Genomic DNA, 27047 nt, shown 5'->3' on the forward strand with positions numbered 1-27047 from the left:
GCAAAAGACTTGCTGATAAAATTTACCTCCAGCACAAGGCAGTGTAGATAATGGACATTTGTGATACATAATTGAACTATCTACAAAGAACTTCCATTTTCAGACACATGGAGACTAAATTCACTGATCTACAAATTCGCTGACAATACTGTAGTTGTGGGTTATATAAAAAAGGGCAATGAGTCAGCATACAGGAGGGCGATTGAAAACTTGGCTGAATGGTGCACCAACAACAACCTTGCACTTGATGTCACCAAAACGAGGGAGCTGATTGTTGACTTCAGGAAGGGAAAACCAAAGGTGTATGATCCAGTGATCATTGGGGCATCAGAAGTGGAGAGGGAGTGCAAATGCAAGTTCACTATCTTGAAGATCTTTCCTGGACCCAACATACCAATGGCATCTTGAAGAAAGAACAACAACACCACCTCTACTTCCTCAGGAGTTTGCAGAACTTTGGCATTACATCAGAATCCCTGGCAAATTTCTACAGATGTGTGGTGGAAAGTGTGCTGATTGGCTGCATCGTACTCTGGTATGGGAACACCAATATCCTTGAGTGTAAAGCCTTGCAAAAGGGAGTGGACACAGCCCAGGACATTATGGGAAAATCTTCGGGGGTACGCTGCCATCGGAGACCCCACTGCAATCATCAAGGATCCACATCACCCAACACACGCTCTGTTCTCACTGCTGCCATCAAGAAAGAGGTACAGGTCCCACAAGACTCACACCACCAGGTTCAGGAACAGTGGCTACCTCTCCACCAACAGACTCCTCAACAATTGGGTAACTTTAAAAACTCTTTCATTTTATTGAATTTTTTTCTCTCTATGTTGCACCATCAGTTTGTTTACATTTCTTTATTTGTTAACATGTGTACGTTGAGTCGGTGTTTTTTTTTGCACTGCCAGTAAGTGGCAATTCTACCTCCCCAGAAAAAAAATCTCACAGTTAGTTGTATGTGATGTCATGTATGAACTCAGACAATAAATCTTAATTTGATGAGAGAAAGATGGGCAGGAAAGGAGGTTGTGAAGGTTACTTGTGTGGTGACCTAGTGGTGTAATTATATATCACCACAACTTCATAAGTGAACATTTGGTTGGTAAAAAACATTATCTAAATGGTATTTAACACTTCTTTTGCCATTTTAATGTACATAAAAGGAAGTGAGTGTGACTCAACAGTTAACACAATCTGCCAACCAAATGCAGATGCAGAAATCCAGTGTAGCTTTTAACAGCAGGCAGCCAGATCAGCTGTTTTTACTTCTGCAAGGCTTGAGAAGGTGGGCAACAGTAATCATTTCTGATGATGCACAGCAGTTCGTCACAGTGGCCTTGCGTGGAATCCAGAATGTAAAGGTAAAAAAATGGAGAGGATTTGGCGCATGAGGGAAGGTGGTGTTAATTGACTGCTGTACTGGCAACAGTGATACAAAAAGACAAGGGTTCCTGCATAGAAATCATTAATGTGTTGTGAAAACAGCTTAAAAAATCATTAAGAATGCTCAGGGAATTTGTAAAACTCAGCAACAAAGGGGAAGGCGCTGAGCTCATTGGATAAAGTCCTGGCCTGTTGTGAACCTTTCCCAGCATCCTACTTTACAAAGGATACACATGTCTCAGAAGAAGTGACCTGTAGAACTCCCAGAATAACAGGGTCAAAGTACAAAAATATGTTTACGATTACTGTGTCCCAAGATAACAAGTACAGTGGGAAAGGTTCCTGTTGTGCTCACAAACAATGAGAAAGTTAATGCTTGATTTGTTTGATTGTTACAACATTTCAAGTGACTGATGGTCCAGGAGTGAAGTGTATTTCATTGGAAATCATTTTGACATACACTCATTGTTGGGAATTGTCTTCTGAAAACAGCTGTGGTTGCTGGGTCACTTTCTGGGTCCAGTCTTTCTCTCGGAAGCCCATTGCTTCCACATCTGTGCAGCCTGCCAAAGAAGCCACCACTCTGGGCCCAGCTTTGTTCCAGACCTTATTAACAACATTCAGACCTTACCAGAGATCGCCCTGGCAAGGGAATCAAATACCTGAATGTTGCTAAAGTTCACAAAAAAAATTAAATAAAGTATTTGTGTCATTGTGTTTTCAAAATAAAAAATAAACCTCAAAGCAATCAGAATCATTATATGTAGATCAAAAAAGGAAACTATGTGTTTGCAGCCTTTTCTTCTTATTGAAATTGATGGGCCTGTTTAATCTCAGTCCATCACATTCAATACCTCTTGCTGAACCTTGGTCCATCACGCCCATTACTTGTGCTGAACCTTGGTACATCATGTCCATTACCTTGTGCTGAACTTTGGTCCAGGATGCCCATTACCTTGTGCTGAACCTTGGTCCCTCACGCCCATTACTTGTGCTGAACCTTGGTACATCATGTCCATTGCCTCATGCTGAACCTTGGTACAGGATGCTCATCGTCTTGTGCTAAACCTTGGTCCAGGGTGCCCATTGCCTCAAGCTGAACCTGGGTCCCTCACGCCCATTGCTTCAACCTAAGAGCTGGGAAAACTGCTGACGTATGTGCTTCTCCCACAGGAGGCTAGGAAGAGTGCTGCTCTCCTTAAATTGATGCTCAAGACTTCTCCCTTAGCTGAGTAACATCTGCCTAGTTATGTGGGTAAAAGCTGGCATTTCCAAATCAACCTTCTATCTTGTAAGTGTGCTGTTAGTGTTAAATTTGGGATCAACAGAATTTTCTATGGAAGATTATGGTCTTAAAATCAGTTTTGGATTTGGGTTACAAATAAATCACAGTTCATTGAATGGCAGAACTAGTTCAAGAGACAAATGGTCTCTTCTGCCAACCTTTTCCATCTCAGTATAAAAGATGATTCCACTTACTGCTTTTAGCTGACTGAAATCTCAATGCCCGCTGGCCAGTACAGTTAAGAAGTATCTATCCTGCATTCCAACCAGCTAATTATTGAGAACTTAGAGCCTACAGGTTGACTTTTGTAATGATGGTCTCTCAGTATCTTCTTGTGATGAAATGTGAGAAGATGTTTTATTTAGACAAACAGCACAGTAACAGGCTATTTTGGACCGTGAGTCCGTGCCGCTCAATTATACCCAATTAACCTACAACCACTAGTACATTTCAAACACTGGGAAGAAACTAGAGCCCCTGGGGAAAACCCACACAGACGTGGGGAGAATGTACAAACTCCTTAGACAGCGCTGGATTCGATCCTTGCTCCCTAGTGCTGGCGCTGTAAAGGTGTGGTGCTAACTGCTAGGTCAACCGTGCACCCTGTTATGTTTCCACAGTTGCCTCATTTAATCCTTGTCATCTTTCTCCAAGTCCTAGGCCAACAATTCTAGGTACCTTCCCAGTCTTCTGCTGAGTTCTGTGACTCAAAACCCAGGAACCTGACATGATCAAGAACCCAGATCTTCATCTGCACAGCATTTCCCACCTGCACTCTTGCCTCTGCTCCCTTCTATATCTCCAATGAAACCCTTGTACGTGCTTTGGAGGCCTCCAAACATGGCAACTGCAGCAACTTTTGTACTGACCCTTTATATTTCCCACCTATCTCCTTCTGTCATCCAGCCCCGCCTCTATTCTGCAGCTTTCATGAGATGAAGCTTCTCAAACTCTGCGATATGTATTGTGTCCTGCAGCAAATTCCTCTGTCCCCAGGACAGGCTTTGATGACCCATATTGTTCCTTGTACCTGAAGCTACATTTAAAATGGTCACTTTGGCCTTTGAATCACTGCATGGTTTCATGATCTCCTAAAGCTCTGGAGTGTTGGAGACAGACCTTGTTGTTTATCCAAGGTGATCCCATTTGCCTATGTTTGGCCCATCTCCCTCTCAACCTATCCTATCCTATGTGTGGCTCGGGTTGTGTAGCAGTTAGTGCAACGCTGTTACAGTGCCAGCAATCGTGCTTCAAATTGGGCATTATCTATAAGGTGTTGGCATGTTCTTCCCAAGTCTGCATGGTTTCCTCCGGGTACTCCGGTTCCCCCCCCCCCCCAACCCTTCAAAATTGTATAGGGGTTGTAGCTTAATTGGATGTAATTTGATGACATGGGCCAGAAGGGCCTGTTACTCTGTAGTATGTATAAATTAAAAATTAAATTATCCACATAGCTGTCTATATGTATTTTAAAGGTTGCAATTGTCCCCACTTCTAGCACTTATTCTGGCAGCTCATTCCACATACCTAATGACCTCTGTGTGAAAAAGATGCCCCTTGAGACGCTGCTACTCTGGGGGAAAAAAAACTATGACCATTCACTTTCTCCATACCCCTAATGATTTTATACACTATTAAAAAAAAACCCCACCCCCACCACCCTTATCCCCCTATGCTCCATGAACTCTGTCTGGGCTCTTCTCCAGACTTAACTACTCCAAAGTTTCTTGTTCCTTTGACTCTATTCACTCTATTCTTTGTCTTCTCACAAACCCTTCCGTTCTCTGGATTCAACATCTTCCCATTTCACTCCTAAACTCTTCCTTCCTTTTACATCCCTATCCCTTGAAATTAAACCAATAGTGAGAGCAAATAGATCACAAGATATAAAGTACTATGTGTTCTAATAGTTAACAAATCCTGTAAGTGGCTAACGTTTCTTTCTCAATGGCACTTTTCTGCTACACATAGTCTAGTCTTGGTGGTGAACTACAATCTTCATTAAGATTCAATGCAAATAGCAATACTTTTTTCCATTTTCTGAGAGTAGCCTATGACAAAAATAAAGCCAGTATTGCAGTTGTGGAGGTGTTGAAAGTGTTGATGTGTATGAAGGTAGACTAATCTCCTGGACTGGATCATATATATCCAATTACCCTGTGGGATGCTGGAGAGGAAATGGCAGGTGCCCCTATTTATGATTTCAGATTTATTGTCAGAGTATCACATCACAAACAATCCTGAGATTCTTTTTCCTGCAGGCGAGGCAGAATTACCACTTATTATTAGTGCAGAAAACAATTGTACACAACGTGCACATGTAAATAAATAAAGAAATGTAAAAAACTGCAGTACCGAGAAAAAAATCAATAGTGCAAGAGTAAGAATCCTTAAATGAGACTCTGACTGAGTTTGTTGTTGAGGAGCCTGATGGTGGAGGGGTAGCAGCTGTTCCTGAACCTGATGGTGCGAGTCTTGTGGCACCTAGACCTCTTTCCTGATGGCAGCAGCGAGAATAGAGCGTGTGCTGGGTGGAGTGGATCCTTGATGATTGCTGCTGCTCTCTGACAGCAGTGTTCCCATAGATGTTCTCGATGGTGGGGAGGGTTTTGCCTGTGATGTCCTAGGCTGCATCCACTACCTTTTGCAGGGCTTTATGCTCAGGGATATTGGTGTCCCCATACTAGGCTGTGATGCAGCTGGTCAGCTCACTTGCCACATCACAGTATAAATTTGCTAGGGTTTCTGGTGTCATACCGAACCTCCACAAACTCCTGAGGAAGTAGAGGTGCTGATGTGCTCTCTTCACGATGCCACTGGTGTGTTGAGTCCAGCAAAGATCCTCTGAGATGATGACTTCCAAAGATTTGCTCACCTTCTCCACCACTCAACCTGCAATGACCTCTGGTTTTCCTTTCTTGAAGTCAACAATCAGCTCCTTGGTTTTGGTGACATTGAGTGCAAGCTTGCTTTTGATGCACCATTCAGCCAAGTCTTCAATCTCTATCCTGCATGCTGACTCATTGCCCTTTTTATGAGAATAAAAATTGATCATCAGGTACGTCACGAGATTTGTTGTTTTGCGGCAGCATCACGTTGCTTTAAATTACATTTAAAAATAAGTGTATTCGTAAAAAAGAAGAGAAAAAGTGTGGCAATGTTTGTGGTTCATTGTCCAGTCAGAAATCTGATGATGAAAGGGAAGAAATTCCTTTTGTACCACTGTGGGCTCCTGAACCTCTTTCCAGATGGTAACAGAGAGAAGAGGGCATGGCCTGGGTGGTGAGGGTCCTCGATGATAGAGGCTGCTTTCTTGAGAATCACCTCGTGTAGCTATTATGTCCTGATGAAACCAGTTAAACATTTTAACAGATACATGGACAGGATGGGTTCAGAGGGATTTGGACCACACTCAGGCAGGTGAGACAAGTGTGGGTGAGACATTTGGTGTCGGTGTGGGCAGGTAGGGCTGAAGGGTTGTTTCTACACTATGAATCTGTGACTCCATGATAAATAGACGATTCAAGTTTATTCTCCTCTAAATATTTGACCAAGATGAATAGAAATTGCGAAATACAAAAGCAAATTCAGCACATTGTACAAGTAAATAATTAATGTGGACAATGTGCTGCACTCAAAAGCAAAAGTTAATTGATGCAGTGAGGGAAATATATTTTGAGTTATGCAAAATCAGGCTTTGCGAAGCCTTCAAGTTGCAACTAACCCAGGATGCCTCAGAGTAGGGAACGTCAAAGTGGGCTCATTTACTGAGGGCTGATGTTGATCAATGTTCCCATTAAAGGGAGAATATTGACGTGCTGTGCTGTTGGGAAGACTGCTGGTTGGTGCCTGCATTTCTCTGCGTAGCCCGTCCTTGATCATAGTTCACTGTAACCAGCGAGGCCTCATTCATTGGCTGTGCTATCGGAGAGTCAGCTGGTTGCTCCTGTATCGGCACCAGCTCCAAAGGCTGATGCGGGGGTTGTGGGGGGGGAGGGGGGGGGGGTTGGGGACTGACTGCTTTTCATCAAGGCTGAGACAAACAAAAGGACGGCCCTCGTCATTTCTAAAATCTGACAGACTGTTCCAGCAAACAGCTGTAAAGGGAGGTTTAAAATCCCAACATATTCAATTTTCTCGCCAAGGAAAACAGGGTTGCCATAGAGCATAGTAATCAGTCCGACACATCAGCATTCCCTCTCACATTCAGAGCCATTGAAACGGAACACTTGTCAGAACAGGGCCAAGTTTACATTGAACAAACCTGTAATCCTTGACCAAAAAAATTGCTCAATTTATACAGACAGAATTAAAAAAAACACTTTTTACTATTGTAAAAATAGATTAGGATTCCTGCATTAAAAATTATGCTGATTTATTAAATATTCAGTATTCCACTCCAAAATGTACAGAGCAACAAATATATACTGAGAGGAAAGACATTCAGCAAGCAAATGAGATTTTCCATTATAATCCATCAGGCTTTCATGGTAAGACATTAGTGGATAAGTAATGGCATGTTTATCGGCAACCTTATACTTGTAAATGAAATCCAAATATATTGAGAATGAATTGAAAATTCTGTAGTATTTTGGTTCCGGTGGCCAGCAGTGGAGGAAAAGTCGTTCATCAAAGGATGCTGTCTGAAGGTTTCGCTGGATCCAGCAATCAGTGCAGCTCTCACTGTGGCAAGTTGTGGAATTAAAACGATGTGCCAAAACCGGGATAAAATTGATTCAAAACTGACATGTTTTTGTAAATCTCCACTTTGTCCATCTACGGGTTACAGGAAAAGGAAGAATGGAAGATCAGATTAGTATGTAACTAGCAAGTGATTGCAGCCATGCAGAAGGACTTGGGCGTGCTTATGCAAGAATTGTAAAAGATCAGTTTGCAGGTGCAGCAGGCGATCAGGAAGGCAAATCGGATGTTGGCCTTCATTGCTGGAGGGATTGAGTTTAGAGCAGGGAGGTTACACTGCAATAGTACAAGGTACTGGTGAGACTGCATCTGGTGTAGTACTGTGTGCAGTTCTGGTGCAGAGGAGGTTCACCAGGTTGATTCCAGGGTTGAAGGGGATGGTATGAGGAGAGATTGAGTCGTTTGGGATTGTACTCACTGGAATTTAGAAGAATGAGAGGAGACCTTATAGAAACATATAAAATTATGAAAGGCCTAGATAAGATAAAGGTAGGTAAGTTGTTTCCATCAGTGAGAGAGACCAGAACTAGGGGGCATAGCCTCAAGATTCAGGGTAGTAGATTTAGGATGGAGATGAGGAGGTAATACTTTTCCCGGGGGGGGGGGTGAATATATGGAATTTGTTGCCCATTGAAGCAGTGGAGGTTACATCAGTAAAAATAAGGTTTAAGACAGGTTGGATAGATTTTAACGTAATAGGGGATTAAGGGATATGGGGTAAAGGCAGGTAGGTGGAGATCAGCCTTGATCACATTGAATGGTGGAATACGCTTGATGGGCCAGATGGCTTTTATTTCTTATTAACTATTTCTTATGAAAGTGTCCCTGTAAACCTGAAGGTCTCTCTCCATTAATACATTATTCTATTTTTCTTGGGCAACAAACAATCTGCAGGAGGAACTCAGCAGATCGAGTAGCATCAGTGGAAGAGAATGAAAGACAGGTAAAGGATTCTTGCCCTAAATGTGAGAATATTATCATTCTGATGTATTTATTATTTCTTTTAATTTATTTCAATTTGTTTTCTGATTATGTTTACAAGAATCTGTTCTGCAGCAAGTAAGACTTCTGGCACATTGTACAATATGTATGACAATAAACTTATTGTCATTAAATATTGGCAATTCTTTTTCTCCCACTGATGCTGCTCAACCCCTTGGGCTCCTCCAGCCTTTTGCTCTGGATTCCAGCATCTTCAGGTGCTCAAGTGCTCCCATTTCTGCCTTTCTATCCTTCTTCCAAACCTCACATTCTTAATTAATGCCATCACATCACCTTGAACCAGATGATGCATTTCAGCCTTACAAATTGGGAATAGATCATTGTCCCAGAGGTGGCAGTGGGTCGGTTCCCAGTGGTGAGTGTGGGCCTGTTCCTAGTGGTGGCAGTGGGTTGGTTCCCAGTGATGAGAGTGGGCCAGTTCCCAGTGGTGAGTGTGGGCTTGTTCCTAGTGGTGGTAGTGGGTTGGTTCCCAGTGGTGAGTGTGGGCCTGTTCCCTGTGGTGATAGTGGGTCAGTCCCCAGTGGGGGCAATGGGCTGGCCCCAGTGGTGACCATCAGAGTGGGCAGATTTCCAGTGGCGACATTGGGCATTGGGATATTCCCAGTAGTGAAGGTGGGCAGTGGGCCAGTCCCCAGAGGTGATAATGGGCAGTGGGCTATTCCCAGAGGTGACAGTGAGCAATGAATCAGTTCACAGTGGTGACAGTGGGGAGTGGGTCTATCTCAGTGGCGGCAGGGGCTGCTCACTCAGGTTCACTTGTCCCATGTCTACCCAGTCTAGTTGCAAGCAGTTGGACATTTTCCACCATTAAACCTATGCCTCTCATCTGTAGCTCTGCATTGAGAGACTTTTTGGTAAGTTGAAGATCGAGTCTTTAATTTCTCTTCTATAGAATGTAAATGAACTTTCTTCATTAATAATTAATATGATATGGAAGTATCCTTAATGTTATAATTGATAAGTAGCATCAAATGTTTAATTCCAGACATTAATTTTAATTCAACTTCCTCTTCAGTGGAACAGCAGAGGAAGTCGCTCTTGTCAAGTCTCCCAGTAAGTGAATTTCTTCAGGTAATTGTTGTTGCGGTTTCTCTCTCACAATTGTTCATTTAAAATTTGTTGCTGAGAGTTAAAGATTAGAACCTTTTTAAAATCACATGAGTGCTGAACTCCTGAATAAACGTGTCAAAGGGTCATTTGCTACTCGCACTGAATTTTCATCTTGATCTTCACTGAGAGGGTTTTGTATGGGGTGGATTCACTCCCATTATTCGATGGGAAAAGTCAAAAGACAAGCCTGCAAATTGGTTTTGGTGACACAGGGTTCATTTCATACAGCACAGAAATAGGCCCCTTGGCCCATCTTAGATACTTATCTAAGCTAGTCCCAATTCCCTGCGTTTGACCCATATTTGTGCGTGTGGAATTAAAATCACCTTTTAGAATATGAAATTCAAGATGTTATGCCTGATCTTCATAAATCACTGTTTAATATTATGTTAGATGGCTCTGTCCATGAGAGGAATAGATAGGGTGGACAGCCAGCACCTTTTCCCTTGGGTGACAATAACATGTACCAGAGGACATTGGTTTAAGGTGAGGGGAGGAAGGTTAAGGGGTTATTTACACAGAGTGTGGTGGGTGCGTTACTGGGGATGGTGGTGGAGGCTGGAGGCTGGTACAATAGGGACATATACAAGATTCTTAGACAGGTACATGGATGTAAGAAAAATAGAGGGTTATGGGCTGTGAGGTTGGGAAGGGTTGGCTTGACCATAGAGTGAATTTAGAAAGGTCAGTACAACATCATTGGCTGGAAGGGCTTGTAGTGTTCAAAATTCTATTTCTGGGTACCCATTCCTTGAATTCTCAAGTTCTATTGACAAAATTTATCAGAATGGTCCCAGGGATAAAGCCAGTTCATCAAAGTCATGGACTTGAGGAAAAGGGACGTCTTCTTGTGATTTAACTGGAGGCATTTAAAATGACGAGGGTGGAAGAATTACTTCCAATGGTCTAAAATAGGGAAAAATGACAAGATAAGTAACACAAAAAATAGAGGGTTAAAGAGGTAAATGTTTTCACTCAGTGGGATGCTAAGAACTGGACCACCTGAAAAGTTGGGAGGGGTGGAATAAAGAATGAGTTATTACGTTTAAAAATGAAAGACATGGCAGATCTGCAGAAGAAACAAGTAGGTTTGGATCCACTTTCAAAGTGCTGGTATAACCACAAGGCAACAAATGGCCTCCTTGATGGCATTTCTTGTTTCGCTAGCTCTCCCCCCCACCCCCTCCCCCCCACTTGTCCCTAGTGTGAGAGGCGCTCATTTGCTGAGAATAATTGCCCTTGGTAGTACAGCACGAGTGGCTTCTGTGAACAGGTTTAGAGGGTCAGGCATGTGTCAAACTTGGTGAATATGTGATCAACTGGGTTCTTTTTCTGCACCAGGATGACTCATCTTCAGCCCCATTTTCTGGTGCTATTCTCAGCTTCAATGTGGATGTCCTGTTCCCTACACATCCATTCCCATTGGAAAGGCCCCAGGGCCCTCAATTTCCTTCATGAATACAGTTCCAAACATTGAATTGTTTACTGTCATATGCACTGAGATGCAGTGAAAAACATTGTATGGTGTGCTACCCAAGCAAGTCAACTCATACTTGTGCACAAGAGGTCGTGTAGTAAGGGTGCAGGGTGTCATGTTACAGAGAACCAAAGAGTGAAGGGTATAGTGTAACAAAGACAAAGAGTAGGGTATAGAGAAAAGTGGCGTTTAAACAGTGCAAGGACATCATCTTTTACCAATGAGAGGTCCAGTTAGAGGACTGCTAACAGCAGGAAAGGAATGGCTCTTGAATCTGGAATTATCGTCCACTTGATGGAAGAGGGGTAGAAGAGAGTGTGAACGGGATAAGTCTTTTAATATGTTGGAGGCTTTGCCATGAAAGTGAGAGGAATAGATGGAGCCAATGGAAAGGTTGTTGCTTTGTGTGATGGTCTGAGCTGCATTCAGAACTCTTGCAGTCTTGGGGAGAGCAGTTCCTGAATCCAGAGAGGATACTTTTCATCTGTAAAAATTGGTGAGAGACCTCTCGGATGGTTCACCAATACACACTCTCTCCTCTGCTTTGCAGAACTTGCTCTTAACTTCTGAATCTCACAGATGCTGATGACATAGAACATAGAACATGATAGCACAGGACGGGCCCTTCATATTGTACTGACCTATATAAACCTACTCTCAAACAAAACCTTCCCTACCTCTCACCTGTAACCCTCTATTTTTCCTCCAGCAGTTTGTTTTTCACTCGGATTCAAGCATCTGCTGACCCTTGTGTCTCCCCAATATTGCTTGATTAAAGGTTTCATTATTGTCACAAAATACTACATAAGCAGACAGAGAGTTGCCACTTTGTCCAGTGCCCCTCACAGAAGCCTACAGCTCCTGGTGTTTCTTTTTTTAAAAACTTTTATTTATTCATTCAAAAAACAAATAATATATGACTCCAAGTACTGACCAGTCCTTAGCTTCCGAGATCAGACAATCCCAGGCTTATTCAGGCTATTAGGTGTTGGTTTCAGACTGTTGAGCTTTCAGGCCACAATTCCCTTAATATCCAAAAATCTATAGTTCTTTTTATGAGGATGTTGCCAAGATTTGGGGCGGGGGGGGGGGGGGGGTGGTGGTTGGGGCCTGAGCTAGAGGGAGAGGTTGAGCATTCCTTGGAACACAGGAGGATGAGGGGTGATCACAGAGAGGTGTGTAAAATCATGAGAGAAAAAGATTGGGTGAACACAGAGAGTCTTTTGCCCACTGCACTTTCGGATGCTCCTATCGGGAAAGAGACACGAGGGGTGTCAGAGCCAACACCACCAGGCTGAGATTTAACAGGAACCTGAAGGGTGACTTTTTTAAACAGAGGGTGGTGGGTGTATGGAACGGGCCACCAGAGGAGATGGTTGAGGTAGATACTATTGCAATGTTTAAGAAAACCTTGGATGGATATGTGTATAGGATGGGTTTAGAGGGATATGAGCCAAATACAGGCAGGTAGGACTAGTGTGAGTGAGACATTTTGGTCAACATCGACACATTGGGCCAAAGAGCCTGTTTCCAAGCTGTATGCTTCTGTGACTCTGTTTTGACTGAACACAATGACTGAGTGCCAGTGTGGAGATCTTCAAAGGTACACTGCCCTCTGAGCGAATGGCTTACCCCTTTTGTCCAAACTGATCTCCCATTCCTCAGATCTTCAGCCGTGGAGTCCTAAAGATGATAATGATATGTCAAAATGACTCTTTTGTACTGTAGTTGGCCACTGGAATTTGAATTTATTGTTTACTTGGATTCTGACATTTTTGCTGTTACTTTTCACATTCAAATATCAGATTTATAATTTACAAATATCCTGCACTGATGAGCCACACCCATGGATTTATTTAATTTGCTTTTCTGTGAGCAAGACTAACATTTAGCATGAGCACATCTCGCGCTGAAACATGTTGTACAGATTTGCTCATACACGAATGAAGGGCTCAGGACTGAAACAATGGTCACTCCTTACTTTCTAAAGATGTTGTGTGACCTGGTGAGTTTCTCAAGTGCGTTTGCGAATTACACGTGTTGTAAAATTTCATTTTTGTGGTCTTGAAGAGCTGTAGATTGAGGTAAATGAATCTGGAAGTGAATCATACTCATGGGAAAACAATGGCGCTATCTACTTTAGGAATTCTTATTCATGAAAGTAAAACTCTTGCCTTGACAAGTTTAATACTTCTCACTACACTGATGTGGAGGTTGTGACTATTTTTTACATAGCATAGGAAGCTGACAAGAAGTTTGAGGTATCCCTGGCAGTGACTGGAGACAAATTTACAGCAAAAACTGTTGGGTGGCACGTTTAGCGCCACGCTGTTACTGTGCTGCATGTCTAAATTGTTTATAATGTAAATAAAACTAAATTATATTTAAAAGTTATTTGAACTTGAAATAGTTTCTGAAAGGGCAGAGGAAGACTTACAGGAACTTTGAGAAGGGAGGGAGAGATTGTTAAAGAGACACAAGATCAGCTTCTTCCCTTCTGCCATCAGATTCCTGAATGAATAATGAACCACAGACACTGTCTCACTTTTTCTTGCACTATTTTTATTTATTTTGTAAGTTAGTCTATATCATGTTCGCACTGTGACGCTGCCACAAAACAACGAATTTCATGACATGTTCATGACAATGAATTCTGATTCTGAAGAGCTGTGTAAGACATTGGTGAAGCCAAATTTGGAGTATTGTGTGCAGTTTTGGTCACCTCCCTACAAGAAATATACCAGTAAGATAGAAAGAGTGCTGAGAAGATTAATAAGATGTTGTCGGGACTTCAGGAACTGAGTTACAGGGAAAGGTTAAACAGGTTATGACTTTATTCCCTGGAGTTTAGAAGAATGAGGGGAGATTTGGAAGAGCTATACAAAATTATGAGGGGTTTAGACACAGTAATTGAAACTAGACTTTTTCCTCTGAGGTTAAGTGCCTATCTAAGGGTCTTTTGATTGTACAAGCCTCCACCGCCACCCCTGGTAATTCATTCCAGGCATCCACCACCACCCTGTGTAAAATCCTTATCTCTGACTATCCCTGAAACTTTCCTTCCCTGACCTTAAACAGATGTCCTCTGGTATTTGCTATTATTGCCCTAGGAAAAAGGTGATGGCTGTCAACCCTATCTTAGTTTTCCATTATCTTATATACCTTTATTAAGTCACCTCTCATCCTTCATTGAATACAAAGAGCTGGAACAAGAATTATGGACTAAATCAGCCATTCTCAACCTTTTTTTGGGCTATGACCCACCCTCCTCTTAGGACCTGTTCAACATTTATGGGCCCACTTCCCTGTGAAGCAGTCGTTTAGATGGTTTCCTCCATATTTCTCGCCTACCGACTGCATTAAAAAAAATTATAATTTCAGTCCCCCTTCAGTGTGCTGTGACCAACCACCCCCCCCCCCCCATCCCGTGACCATTGAGAATAGCTGGTCTAAATTATCTATTTTTTTAAATTATAGAATTTTTGCAACACCAAGAGTTACTATTCAGCTTAGAGCCCGTGATGATTTCTTGTGGAATCAACTCAGTTCCAGCCTGCTGAGTATTTGACTTTGTACCTGTCCAATTCCTATTCTGAAAGCATCATACTGCACAATTCTACAGCTGTGATATTCCAAAGCTTCTTCCTGAACCAGGGAGGCCATAGCTGTTGGTGCTCTTGTTCTAAAGCAACTTGGATTGCATCCATGTTGAGAGAGACGGTCAGTCTGTAAACACACCAAAATGCTGGAGGAAGAGTGTAGACTCATGGATAGTTTCTCCATATTCTGGAAAGAACATTTCCTTTATCAGGAATCTTCACAAGAAGTTGAGCCAAGGCTATCAAGCTCTTGGACCTAGCCCCAAACATATATTAGTGGTGTGCAAACTATTGGAGAGGATTCTTAAAGATAGGATCGAACATTTGGAGAAGTACAGTCTACTCAAGGATAGTCAGCCTGGCTTTGTGAAGGGAAGGTCGTGCCTCACGAGCTAAATTGAGTTGTTTGAGGAAGTAACAAAAGAATTGATGAGTTCAGGCTGTTGATATGGTCTATATGGATTTTAGTAAGGCATTTGACATATGGCTTCAGAAAGTCATAAGGTAGGGGATCCATGGAACACTGGCTGTGTGAATTTAAAAAAATGGCTTGCAAGTAGAAAGCAGAAAGTAGTAGTGGAAGGAAAGTATTCTGCCTGGATGTCAGTGACTAGTGGCGCTCTGCAGGGATCTGTTCTGGGACCCCCTGCTCTTTATGATTTTTATAAATGACCTTGATGAAGGTCATTGGCCAGCAGGTTTGCCGATTATACAAAGGTTGAAGGAGTTGGGCAGAAAAATGGCAGATGGAAGTGTGAAGTGATGCATTTTGGAAGGTCAAACCAGAAGGGTTAATGGTTGGTTACTTAAGAGTGTGGATGAACAGAGGGACCTGGGAGTCCAAATCCATACATCTCTCAAGGTTGATGGACAGGTTGATAAGATAGTTAAAAATGCCTATGGGATGTTGAGCTTCATTAATAGGGGGGGGTTGAGTTCAAGAATCATATTGCAACTCTACAAATCTCTGGTGAGACCACACCCACTATTGTGTTAATTTCTGGTCACCACATTATTGGAAAGATGTGGAAACTACGGAGAGGGTGCAGAGGAGCTTTACCAGGATGTTGCCTGGATTGGAAAATAAGTTTTATGAAGCAAGGTTAGCAGAGCAGGGACTTTTCTCTTTGGCGCGTAGATGGGTGAAAAGAGACAATAGAGGTTTACAAGATTATGAGAGGCATAGATAGAGTGGACAGCCACCACCTTTTTCCCAGGGCAGGAATAGATTTTTTGCACAGAGTTGTGGGTGCCTAGAAGCTGAAACATTAGGGGCATTTAAGAGACTCTTAGGCACATGGATGGAAATAAAATAGAGGATTACAAGGTAAGGAGGGTTTAGTACTTTTATTGTCAGAGTATCACATCACAAACAACCCTAAGGTTCTTTTTCCTGCAGGCGAGGCAGAATTACCACTTATTATTAGTGCAAAAAAAACTGTACACAAAGTACACATGTAAGTGAATAAAGAAATTTTTAAAACTGTGCACTACAGAGAGAAAAAAAAAACAATAGTGCAAAAGTAAAAGTTCTTAAATGAGTCCCTGATTGAGTTTGTCCTTGAGGAATCTGATGGTGGAGGGGTAGCAGCTGTTCCTGAACCTGGTGTGTGAGTCTTGTGGCACCCATACCTCTTTCTTGATGGTAGCAGTGAGAATAGAGCATGTGCTGGGTGGTGTGGATCTTTGGTGATTGTTGCTGCTCTCCAAAAGCAGTGTTCCCTGTAGATGCTCTCAATGGTGGGGAGGATTTTGCCTGTGTTGTCCTGGGCTGTGTCCACTTACTTTTGCAAGGCTTACCACTCAGGGGTATTGGTGTCCCCATACCAGGCCATAATGCAGCTGGTCAGCACACTTTCCACCACACATCTATTGAAGTTTGCCAGGGATCCCAATGTCATACCAAACCTCCGCTAACTACTGAGGAAGTAGAGGCACTGATGTGCTTTCTTCACGATGTCATTAGTGTATTGGGTCCTGGAAAGATCCTCTGAGATAGTGATTCCCAAAGACTTAAATTTGCTCATCCTCTCCTAGAATCCTTGGCGCAGTTTGAAATTTTTGCCCCAGTTCAAACATCAGCTGCTGAATGAACTGAAGAATGTGGTCAATTCACCCCAAATGAAAGTCCTGCAAGGGATGCCCTTCTGAAGCAGTTACAATATGCCAGTGGGTTCCAAATGGATTCAACCCAGGCCTTGGCCCAGGATATCAAATTGTTCACTCAGATGAAAAATGCTCTTAACATTATAAATATCCATTGACACTTTAGTGGAGATTCTTGGCCATAATATTTCCATTCACTTTTTTCCCCATCCCAGAAATAAAATTCTTTGAAATTAAGACTCCTTTATTGTCATATAAAAGTACAAAACATGTAATATTACACGAAATTACCTTCTGCCTGCCGTAAGGCAGAGTCACCATTCGTGTTGCCTGGCACCCCTTACTGTAAGAGAAAAAGAGAAACAAAAGAGAGTCCCTTTTTAAAGGCACAATGCACAAAAGCCTGTGCAAAGGTGCAACAAATCTAGAGATCCCAGATAAAAGTGGAGCTGATCAGATGGAACTGTATCGGAAGTGCTCCTACAACGAACTCTAGGGCTGGAATTAAACCAGAAAATCCTGGATTTCCGTGTGAGTTCTGGCAACAGGCAGTTGACTTGCTGAATATTTTCAACATTTTCCATTTTCATTTTGTGCTTGAGGCATTTGTAAGAATTTGCTTTTGCAATGAAGGCATACCTCGGCAAAAACTGTAATGTCTCCCTCATTTCAACATCATTTGGCTGAGTTCTGCTAAATTCAATTTGGAAAGAGCTGCATTTTGACATGAAGCCCAGAGGAATGAACTGAGAAAGTTTAGCAAATCTGACTCATTTCCTGAGCATGAATTGTCTGAATTTTACATCTCAGAACAATCGCAGAATTGGGAAATGAATCAAAGGCAGAATAAAAAGGGGAAAATCGGCTTTTCTCTTTGCATTCTCCAGATAAATGTGGAGTGCTTTGATTTTTACAAAAGTGGTGAGCTTATCCTCTGCTTCTTTGTACCATTCTGTATGTTAGACAAGGACATTACTGGTTGCCAGCACTTACACGCATAGCATATGTGTGCACACAGAGGTTTTGGCTTCATCACCAGTATTCTCATCTCTGAGTCAAGAGGATCTGGATTCTCAGGTCCCACTGCAGAGATTCAAGCACAAAAATTTAGCCTGACATTTAGTGCCGAACCAATCTAGTGTTATCTTTGGTCGAAATTTAAACTTTTTGTTTCACGTTAACATCACAGATCTCATGGCAATATTTAGAAGAGTCGGGTGCTAATATCAAGTCCTGGTGATGTTTATAACATTATGAAATGAGATCATCTATCCTTCTAACAGTGCTATTTGAGAGAACTTGCTGTGGACTTCTTGACTAGTGATTTCATATCTTACACTGACAGTTATATTTTGTAAAGTTTATTTCTTTTCATTTGAGTTTTATTTCATTTTATTGGTAACAAGTCCAGTATTTATTGACTTCTTCTAATTGTCCTTGAGAGCCATTTTAGAGACTGTTAAATGCTTTCAAAGTTATGAATCATTCAATATAATCAAAATTTTTGGGTTTAAGTAAACAAAGAATTTCATTTTATTATTTTTAATTTGGAGATACGACACGGTAACAGGCCCTTCTGGCCAAATACACCCATGTGATCAATTAACCTGCACACCCTGTACATCTTTGAAATAAGGGAAGAAACCAGAGCACCTGGAGGGAAGAGATACAGGAGGAATTTTTTTTTACATAGATAAAATACATGTTCAGCATATGTATTATTTGTCTGTATGTGTGTTATGTCTGGTTTGTGTGTGCACATTTTGTACCGAGGACCAGAGAACGCTATTTCGTCAGGTTGTACTTGTACAATCAGATGACAATAAACTTGATTTGACTTGAAACCCAGGTCAACATGGGGAGATCATCCTTATAGACAGTACTGGATTCGAACCTGGGTCACTGGTGCTTGTAAGGGAGAGTGAGGAGTTAATCGACTCAACTTTCAGGGCGATAAATACTCCAGAACCCGTGTCAGGTAAGTGGGAAACCGTCAGGGGAAGGAAAGAAAAAAGCGAGAAAAACAGAGAGCACACCAGTGACACTCAGCAACAGTTATGTTGTGTTGGATTCTGTTGAGGGAGATAACCGGACACAAGATGGCCACAGGCACCAGGTCAATGGCAATGAGCCTGGCAGAGTGGTGCAGAAGAAAAGGAAAAGGAGGAATGCAGTAGTTATTGGGGACTCCATTGTCAGGAGTACAGACAGGAGGTTCTGTGAGCCAGATAAGTATACCCGCATGGTGTGCTGCCTCCCTGGTGCAAGGGTACGAGATAATCACAAATCGGGTCCAAAATATTCTGAGAGGAGAGAGAGAGCAGCCTGATCTCTTGGTATGGGTACAAACGACATTGACAAGAAAAGTGAGGAGGTAATGAAAATGGATTACAATGAGCTGGGACGAAAGACAGGAACGCTAGGGTGGTGATCTTGGGATTACTACCTGTTCCAAATGCAAGTGATGAAAAGAATGTAAGGATAAGGAAAATGAACATGTGGCTGAGGTGCTGGTGTACAAGGCAAGGATTTGGCTTCTTGGATCATTGGGATCTCCTTTGGGGAAGGCATGATCTTTACAAGACGGGTTGCACTTAAATCCAAAAGGTGTCAACATTTTGGCAAGTATGTTTGGTACAGCAGTGGGGCAAGGTTTAAACTAATTTGGCAGGGGTATGGGAACCAGAGTGACAGGGAAAAGGGTAGGGAAGATAAAGTAATGGCCAGGAAAAGTAAAATAGGAAAAGTAATGTTCGGAGGAGAAAGTAAAAAAAAAATCAGATGGTCCAGTGAGTTTTCGGGTCAATTATAGTGTTAAAAAAATTACAAAGAAAAATAGTGGGCAGAAAAATCAAAAGAAAAGGTTACAGAAGTCACTAGATATTAAAAGGACAAAGAGCATAAGGGCACTTTATCTGAATGCCCGCAGTATTAGAAATAAGGTTAGTGAACTTGAGGCACAAATCGGTACCCATGCCTATGATTTGGTCACCATCACGGAAACATGGCTACAAGGTGACCCTAAATGGGAATTAAACTTTCAAGGGTATCAGGTGGTGCAAAGAGATCGACAGGATGGTAAGGGAGGTGGAGTTGCACTCTTAATCAAAGATGAGCTCCAGGCAGTAGTGAGGGATGATATAAGATCAAAAGAACATAATGTTGAGTCCATTTGGGTAGAGATAAAGAATAACAAAGGGAAAAAATTATTGGAGGGTGTTATCTATCACCCACCAAATAACAATAGTTTAGTGGCACAGGAAATAAATAGAGAGATAAGTGAGGCATGTAATAATGATACGGCAGTAGTCATGGGGGACTTTAATTTCCACATAGATTGGGAAAATCAAGTTGGTCGTGGGAGTCTGGAAAGGACTTCATAGAATGCATCCGCGATATCTTTCTTGAGCAGCATGTTAAGGAACCCACAAGAGAAAATGCTCTCCTGGATCTAGTGTTGTGCAATGAGATAGGTAGAGTAAATGATGTAATAGTCAGACCATCTGGGAAATAGCGATCATAGTATGATTGAATTTCTCATTCAGATGGAAGGGGAAATAGTTAGATCTAAAACTAATATATTATGCTTAAACAGGGGTGACTACTGTAGGATGAGGGAGGAATTGGGCAGAGTGGACTGGGAGCACAGGCTAATTGATGAAACAGTTGAGGAACAGCGGAAGATTTTCAAAGAAATATTTTGTAATCCTCAACAAAAATATATTCCGGTCAGGAAAAAGGGCAGCAAGGGAGGGGAAAATCAACTGTGGTTAACAAAGGAAATAAAGGAGAGTATAAAATTGAAGACGCAGGTGTACAAAGCTGCAAAGAGCAGTGGGAAACTGGAAGATTGGGAAAACTTTAAGAGATAACAAGGGGTTACAAAGTGGGTAATAAGAAATGGGAAAAAGGATTATGAAAGTCAATTGGCACAAAATATAAAAACAGAAAGCAAAAAATTTTATAAATATATAAAACGGAAGAGGTGGTCAGAGTTAACATAGGACCCTTGGAGTATGAGAAAGGAAAACTGGTAGCAAAAAATGAGGAAATGGCCAAGGCATTAAACAAAAATTTTGTGTCAGTCTTTTTATTTTTTATTTTTTTATTTTTCACACTATAAACCACATTGATCAAGATACATACATTTTCCTTTTCAAATATATACAGTGTCGTTTTATTTTGTGTCAGTCTTCACGGTGGAAGACATGTCCAGCATGCCCAAGTGCGGAGTTAAGGATGCGAATGTTGGGGAGGGCCTTGATAAAATAGTTGTTACAAAGGAAGTAGTGATGGAGAAACTAATGGGACTAAAGCCAGACAAATCACCTGGTCCTGATGATATGCATCCAAGAGTTCTGAAGGAAATGGCAGAAGTTATAGTTGATGCATTGGTGGTCATATACCAAAATTCCTTGGATTCTGGGCAGGTCCCAGCAGACTGGAAGACAGCAAATGTCATGTCACTTTTTAAGAAGGGATGTAGGCAGAAGACTGGAAATTATCGGCCAATTAGCTTGACGTCTGTCGTTGGAAAAATGCTTGAAGCCGTCATTAAAGACGTAAGACGCAGCATGGTTTTAGAAAGGGAAGATATTGTTTGACAAACTTGTTAGGATTCTTTGAGGATATAATGGGTGCGGTGGATAGAGGGGAACAGGTTGATGTATATTTGGATTTCCAGAAAGGGTTTGATAAGGTGCCACACAAGAGACTTATCAGTAAGTTACAGGAAAGTGGAGTCCGGGGAAGTATATTGGCCTGGATTGAAAATTGGTTGTCTGACAGGAGGCAGAGAGTTGGGATAAATGGGAGTTTTTCAGGTTGGCAGAGAGTAAGTGGGGTGCCGCAGGGGTCAATGTTAGGCCCACAACTGTTCATCATTTACATTGATGACTTGGAGGAGGGGACAAAATGTGGTGTAGCCAAGTTTGCAGATGACACCAAATTGAGTGGAAGAGCAAATTGTAATGAGGATGTGGAGAGTCTGCAGAGGGATATAGTTAAGCTGGATGAATGGGCAAAGGTCTGGCAGATGGAGTACAATGTTAGTAAGTGTGAGGTTATCCACTTTGGCAAGAAAAATAAAAAAGCTGAATATTATTTAAAGGGTGAAAAACTACAGCATGCTGTTGTGCAGAAGGACTTGGGAGTGCTTGTGCATGAATCGCAAAAAGTTAGGTTGCAGATGCAGCAGGTTATTAAGAAGGCAAATGGAATGTTGGCCTTCATCGCTAGAGGAATTGAATTCAGGAGTACGGAGGTAATGTTGCAACTGTATAAGGTACTGGTGAGACCGCACCTGGAGTACTGTGTCCAGTTCTGGTCTCCATATTTGAGGAAGAATATACTGGCTTTGGAGATGATCCAGAGGAGGTTTACTAGGTTGATCCCTGGGATGAAGGGGTTGACTTATGATGAAAGATTAAATCGTCTAGGATTGTATTCGCTCGAGTTCAGAAGAATGAGAGGAGATCTTATAGAAACATATAGGATTATGAAGGGTATGGCTAGGATAGATGTAGGAAGGTTTTTGAGCTGGCCGGGGAAACTAAAACAAGAGGACACAGTCTCAAGATTCGGGGGAGTAAATTTAGGACAGAGATGAGGAAAAATAGTTTTTCCCAGAGAGTAGTGAATGTTTGGAATTCTCTAACCAGGGAAGTGGTTGAGGCTGCCTCATTAAACATATTTAAAATTTGGTTAGATAAATTTTTACATGATAGAGGAATTAGGGGATATGGGGAGAAGGTAGGTAGGTGGAGTTAGGTCATAAATTAGATCAGCCATGATCGTACTGAATGGCGGAGCAGGCTCGATGGGCCATTTTTGGCCTACTCCTGTTCCTACTTCCTATGTTCCTATAATAGCATTGCGTTTACCGTTCCACTAACTCTAAGGTTCCTTTTATTGTCACATAATAATACATTAAAAATGTAATATACATGATTTACTTCAACTTTTGTCTGCTTTAAGACTATGCAGGCCAGATAACATCCAAGGGTAGAAATGGTCAGTTAATGTTTCAGGTGTGAACCCTTTATCAAGACTAATACAGAATGGGTGAAATTGACAATTCTAACATTTAAATTTTAGAAATACAGCATGGTAACAGGCCCTTCTGGCCCATGAGACCTACAACCCCCATACATTTTTGCACGGTGGGTGAAGAAACTGGAACACTTGGAGGAAACCCATGCAGACACGGAAATAACGTACCAACTCCTTACAAACAGTGGGGGATTCGAACCTGACACTGTATAGCATTGCTTCCCTACTGAAAAAAGGAAAGAAACTGGGAGGGGCCGAGTTGATAGTATAGGAGGTAGAGTAACAAATCAAAGGAAAAACATTGGGAAGGGACATGGGAAAAGTTAGAAAGATAGAGAAAAAAAAGAGGAGGTGTGGGTAAAGAAGAGATGGGAACAGTGGAATAAGATGGGGGTGGGCATTAGCTGTAGTTGGAGGTCAATGTTCATGGCATTAGGTTTAAGGCTGTTGATAGAAAATGTGATGTGTTCCTCTTGTTTCTGTTTGGCCTCACACTTACAATGATTCAAGATTCTTTGTCATGTAATAAAACAGATGTCATGTGACACAAAATTGCATTTAGCTTGCTGTAAGGCAGAAAAACATTCACCATCAGCAGAAATTGCCTGGCACCCCTTGTGGTCAGAGAAAGAGAAGCAAAAGTAAGTCATTGAGTGTCCAGTGCTCCTGTCATCCAATGGATGAGGCCGAGAACAGACATGTCACTGTAGGGATGGTTGGGTAGGAGTTAAAGTGGTTGGCTACAGGAAGCTCAAGTTTAGACCTACATGGCATAGGTGTCCAGCAAAGCGGTCAGCCAATCAGTGCTGGTCTCAGTGATGTAGAGGACACCACAATGAGAACACTGAATGCCCTGGATTAGTTTGTATGATGTGCATATAAAGTTCAGCCTCAACTGGAAGATCTGAGGCCCATTTTAAGTTTGGAATAGTAGACTGTGCCCTTGAGATTGTTGAGCATGCACATGGTTCACATCTTCCTAAATATTGCTTTCACAAACTTCTATCATACAAAACAGTGGAGCTGGTGAGAGGGGTCCTTCCTTGTGCACAGGGTGCTCAAGGAAAGGGTAGAAGCAGGGACATTAGTAATGTTTAAAAGACAGGTAAGTGGATAGGAAAAGTGATGAAGAACAGAGACCAAATCGATTGGTTGGCATGGATATTGGGCTGAAGGGCCTATTTCCATCCTGTACATCTCTATGACAATTCTTTCTCTCCTCCTGATGCTGCTCGACCTACTGAGTTCCTCCAGCAGGTTTTTTTGTTGTTGCTGCATTTGGGTGGAGTTGGGAAGTTTCAGTCTTCAAGTTCAAATTCAAGTTCATTATCATCCAATTGAACAACAAGACAGCGTTCTCCAGTCCTTGGTACAAAAACACGCAAACATTCATCCAGCCAAACAATAACACACACAGAGTCAAACGATACATATGCAGTACTTTTCTACATATATAAATAAATAAATATTGTTAAATAAATAGTACAGGCTCAGATATTTTAGTATGAGCAGTTCATCAGTCATTCAGCATTTTCACTGTCCATGGGAAGAAGCTGTTCCTCAGCCTGGTGGTTCTGGCTCTGATACTCCTGTATCTCTTTCCTAACAGGAGTAGCTGAAAGTTGCTTCAGACAATGATCCCAGTAGTTCACATCAATTGAGGGGGTTGGGAGGGGAGGTGGGGGGGGGAGGGAGGGAGACTCCAGTGATCCTCTCTGCTGCTCTTGTGGTCCTCTGATCCAATCCTCTGAGACAATCCTCTGGTCTCAACCTTTTTCTTTCCCCTCACATACCACTTTAAGTAATCCCTATGCATTCGGGGCTCTGTAATTAGTAAGGGATTGTTTAAGCTGGAATGTGAGTGGGAAGGGAAGGTTGAGAATCACTGCTCTTGACCCAATTGTACTGAAATATTTTGCTTGAGAAAATATTGTAATTTGCCCATTTCCTTTGGAGTTATGAAACCATGCACATAACGAGTCAATTAGGTATGATTAAAAGAGTGGTTTTCAACCTTTTTCTTCCCGCCCACATCCCACCTTAAGCATTCCCTTACTAATAACAGAGCACCTATGGCATAAGGAATACCTAAAGTGGTATGTGAGTGGAAAGAAAAAGGTTGAGAACCACTGCTCTACAGCAACCGTACCACACAGTGATGGAACCATACAGCACATTCTTGACAGAGCTCCGGTAGAAATCTAACAATAATATAATGGACCTTGACATTAATAACATTTCCCATCCATGGTAAATGTTCCATTGACCTGTTCTTATAAATCAAGAATGAATAGACTCAATAATATGTGCCTTATTTGCTAAATTCACAGTGAGGGTGCCTCAGATTTAATTTAAACTTCTACAATGTGCAAAACTGAGTCAATGCTCCATTGTGTTTTAATATTTCCATGGAAAAGGCATTAATTGAAATCTTAATTGTTGCCTCATGATCCATGAAAACAAATAACACAATTGTAAATAGTTAGACATTTGACTATTTAAAAAACACAGGCACAGAGTTAGTGATTTGCTTGGCTTGAGGCCAAATTTTAAAATCACCAAGTCAGGATCCTCAGGCATTAGGGACCACTGCTACTATTTATCTTTTGACATGTCTTGATAGTACAGCACATCAAATGTTCTGATATTTTCCTCCAATTAATTGGAAGTCTATAGTTGCTGTGTATCAAATGCTGTCTCAGTTGTACCACAGTGAGGAGCAGTCAAATGGAAGGCCAGGACTTTTCCAACAAAAGAAAGAAGCAATAATGTATTTCCAACACCTTCCACAACTTCAGGATGACCCCAAAGCCCTATTCTGTCATTTATCCTTTTCAAGTCTAGTTCCTTCTATCCTGACACCAAAAGGCAGCACCGTCAATCGTTCGGAAGCACAGGGGGTAGTCTGGATTTTGTTCCGATCTATGAGTTGGGCTTGGACTCGCACCCTGTTCTCTTAAAGTCAAGATTCCATCACTGAACCAAGGCTGAAACTCTGAGATAGGGTGAATATAAAGGGCTGACATTCCAATGACCGTGATTCCTATAAAACACAGGTCATGCACTGTCATTAGTTTTAGACTAATTGCAAGTTTCTTGTTTAATATACAAAAGTGCTGGGGAAACTCAGCAGGTCATGCAGCATTCCTTAGCATAAAGAACCGCTGTGTGACCTGTTGAGTTTCTCCAGCACTTTTGTGTGTTAAACTACAATCACAGCGTCTGCAGAGTATCTTGTTTAACTGCTGGTTTCCTGTTCTCTTTTCAACAAATAACAAAAATACAGCCACAGAGGAGATGAGGGGGGGTCGAAGAAATTATCCTCCTTCAAAAGATATGTAAAGATGCGACCTAATGTATTGAGGATGGCTGTGGCTTATGAGAAGTGTTTTAATAGGGAAGGTCTTTCCTGGACCCACTAATTGGCAGTATTAAACAGGTCAGATGCAATTCACTTCCTTTTTATCCTGTCCAATTTACATATGAAAGCTGGCTCTAGTGTGGAGAAATTATAGATGAAAAATGATAGTCAGCATTGTAATCTACAAGCAGTTCAAAAGAGAAAAGTGATCAATCCAAGTAAAATGCTGCTTCATTCAACTTGCACAGGCCTCAGTCCTCTCACTCCCCGTGCAGCACACAAATACGCTGGAGAATCCCAGCAGATCACGCAGCTTCCTTACAAGTCTGACCAGGCCTGAAATGTTGGTTACCCTTCACTCCAGCACATGTATATTGCACTCAACCCCAGCATCTGCAGACTTTCTTGTTTAACTCTATTCCCTGTACAGGAACTAATTCTGAGGCCCAGTCCTCTTCACTATCTTGTATACATACCACTTCCTATATGTGAGCCTGCGGGGTGGGAGAGCCTGTGGGGAGGGGTTACAGATGGCAGTTCTTTTCTATTTGCTAGTTCAGCACAGGTTTTGAACTTTCCTGGATTCTTCCTGATAGACATGGCACAGTGCAGCCCAATTTCTTTCTGAATTTAGGCATACATACAGCATGGTAACAGGTCTTTTTGGCCATAAGCCCATGCCACCCAATTACACCCAAATGACCTACAACCCCTGGTACATTTCAAATGGTGGGAGGAAATCAGAGCGCCCAGGGAAAACCCATACAGACTTGGAGAGAACACACAAACTCCTTACAGACAGCATAGGATTCAAATCCCAGTCCTGGTCGCTGACGCTGCAACTGCGTTGAGCTATCCACTATGCCAACTGTGCCACCCCAAGGAAGCAAGGAAGGGTAAAGAATTCCTGTTGCACAGAATGGTAACTGTGCTGCTTGAGTATCAAATTGGGGAAGCCTTCACACA

At 41.9% G+C, this 27047-nt stretch overlaps 1 long non-coding RNA gene across 2 annotated transcripts in view; it reads left to right on the top strand.

Annotated features, from left to right (window-relative positions):
* The first annotated feature begins 1265 nt into the window (after positions 1 to 1265).
* LOC138744285 (uncharacterized) overlaps positions 1266 to 27047 on the top strand; it is a 36631-nt gene continuing 10849 nt past the window's right edge. The window contains exons 1-3 of one of the 2 annotated variants that reach the window (XR_011345426.1): positions 1266 to 1367; positions 8270 to 8318; positions 9393 to 9430. This is a non-coding gene — a long non-coding RNA (uncharacterized lncRNA). Of the gene's footprint in view, positions 1368 to 5934; positions 6095 to 8269; positions 8319 to 9392; positions 9431 to 27047 lie in introns of those variants that run through there. The other variant, XR_011345425.1, reaches the window with a different exon arrangement.

This window comes from Narcine bancroftii, chromosome 10 (assembly GCF_036971445.1).
Source record: "Narcine bancroftii isolate sNarBan1 chromosome 10, sNarBan1.hap1, whole genome shotgun sequence".
NCBI lineage: Eukaryota > Metazoa > Chordata > Chondrichthyes > Torpediniformes > Narcinidae > Narcine > Narcine bancroftii.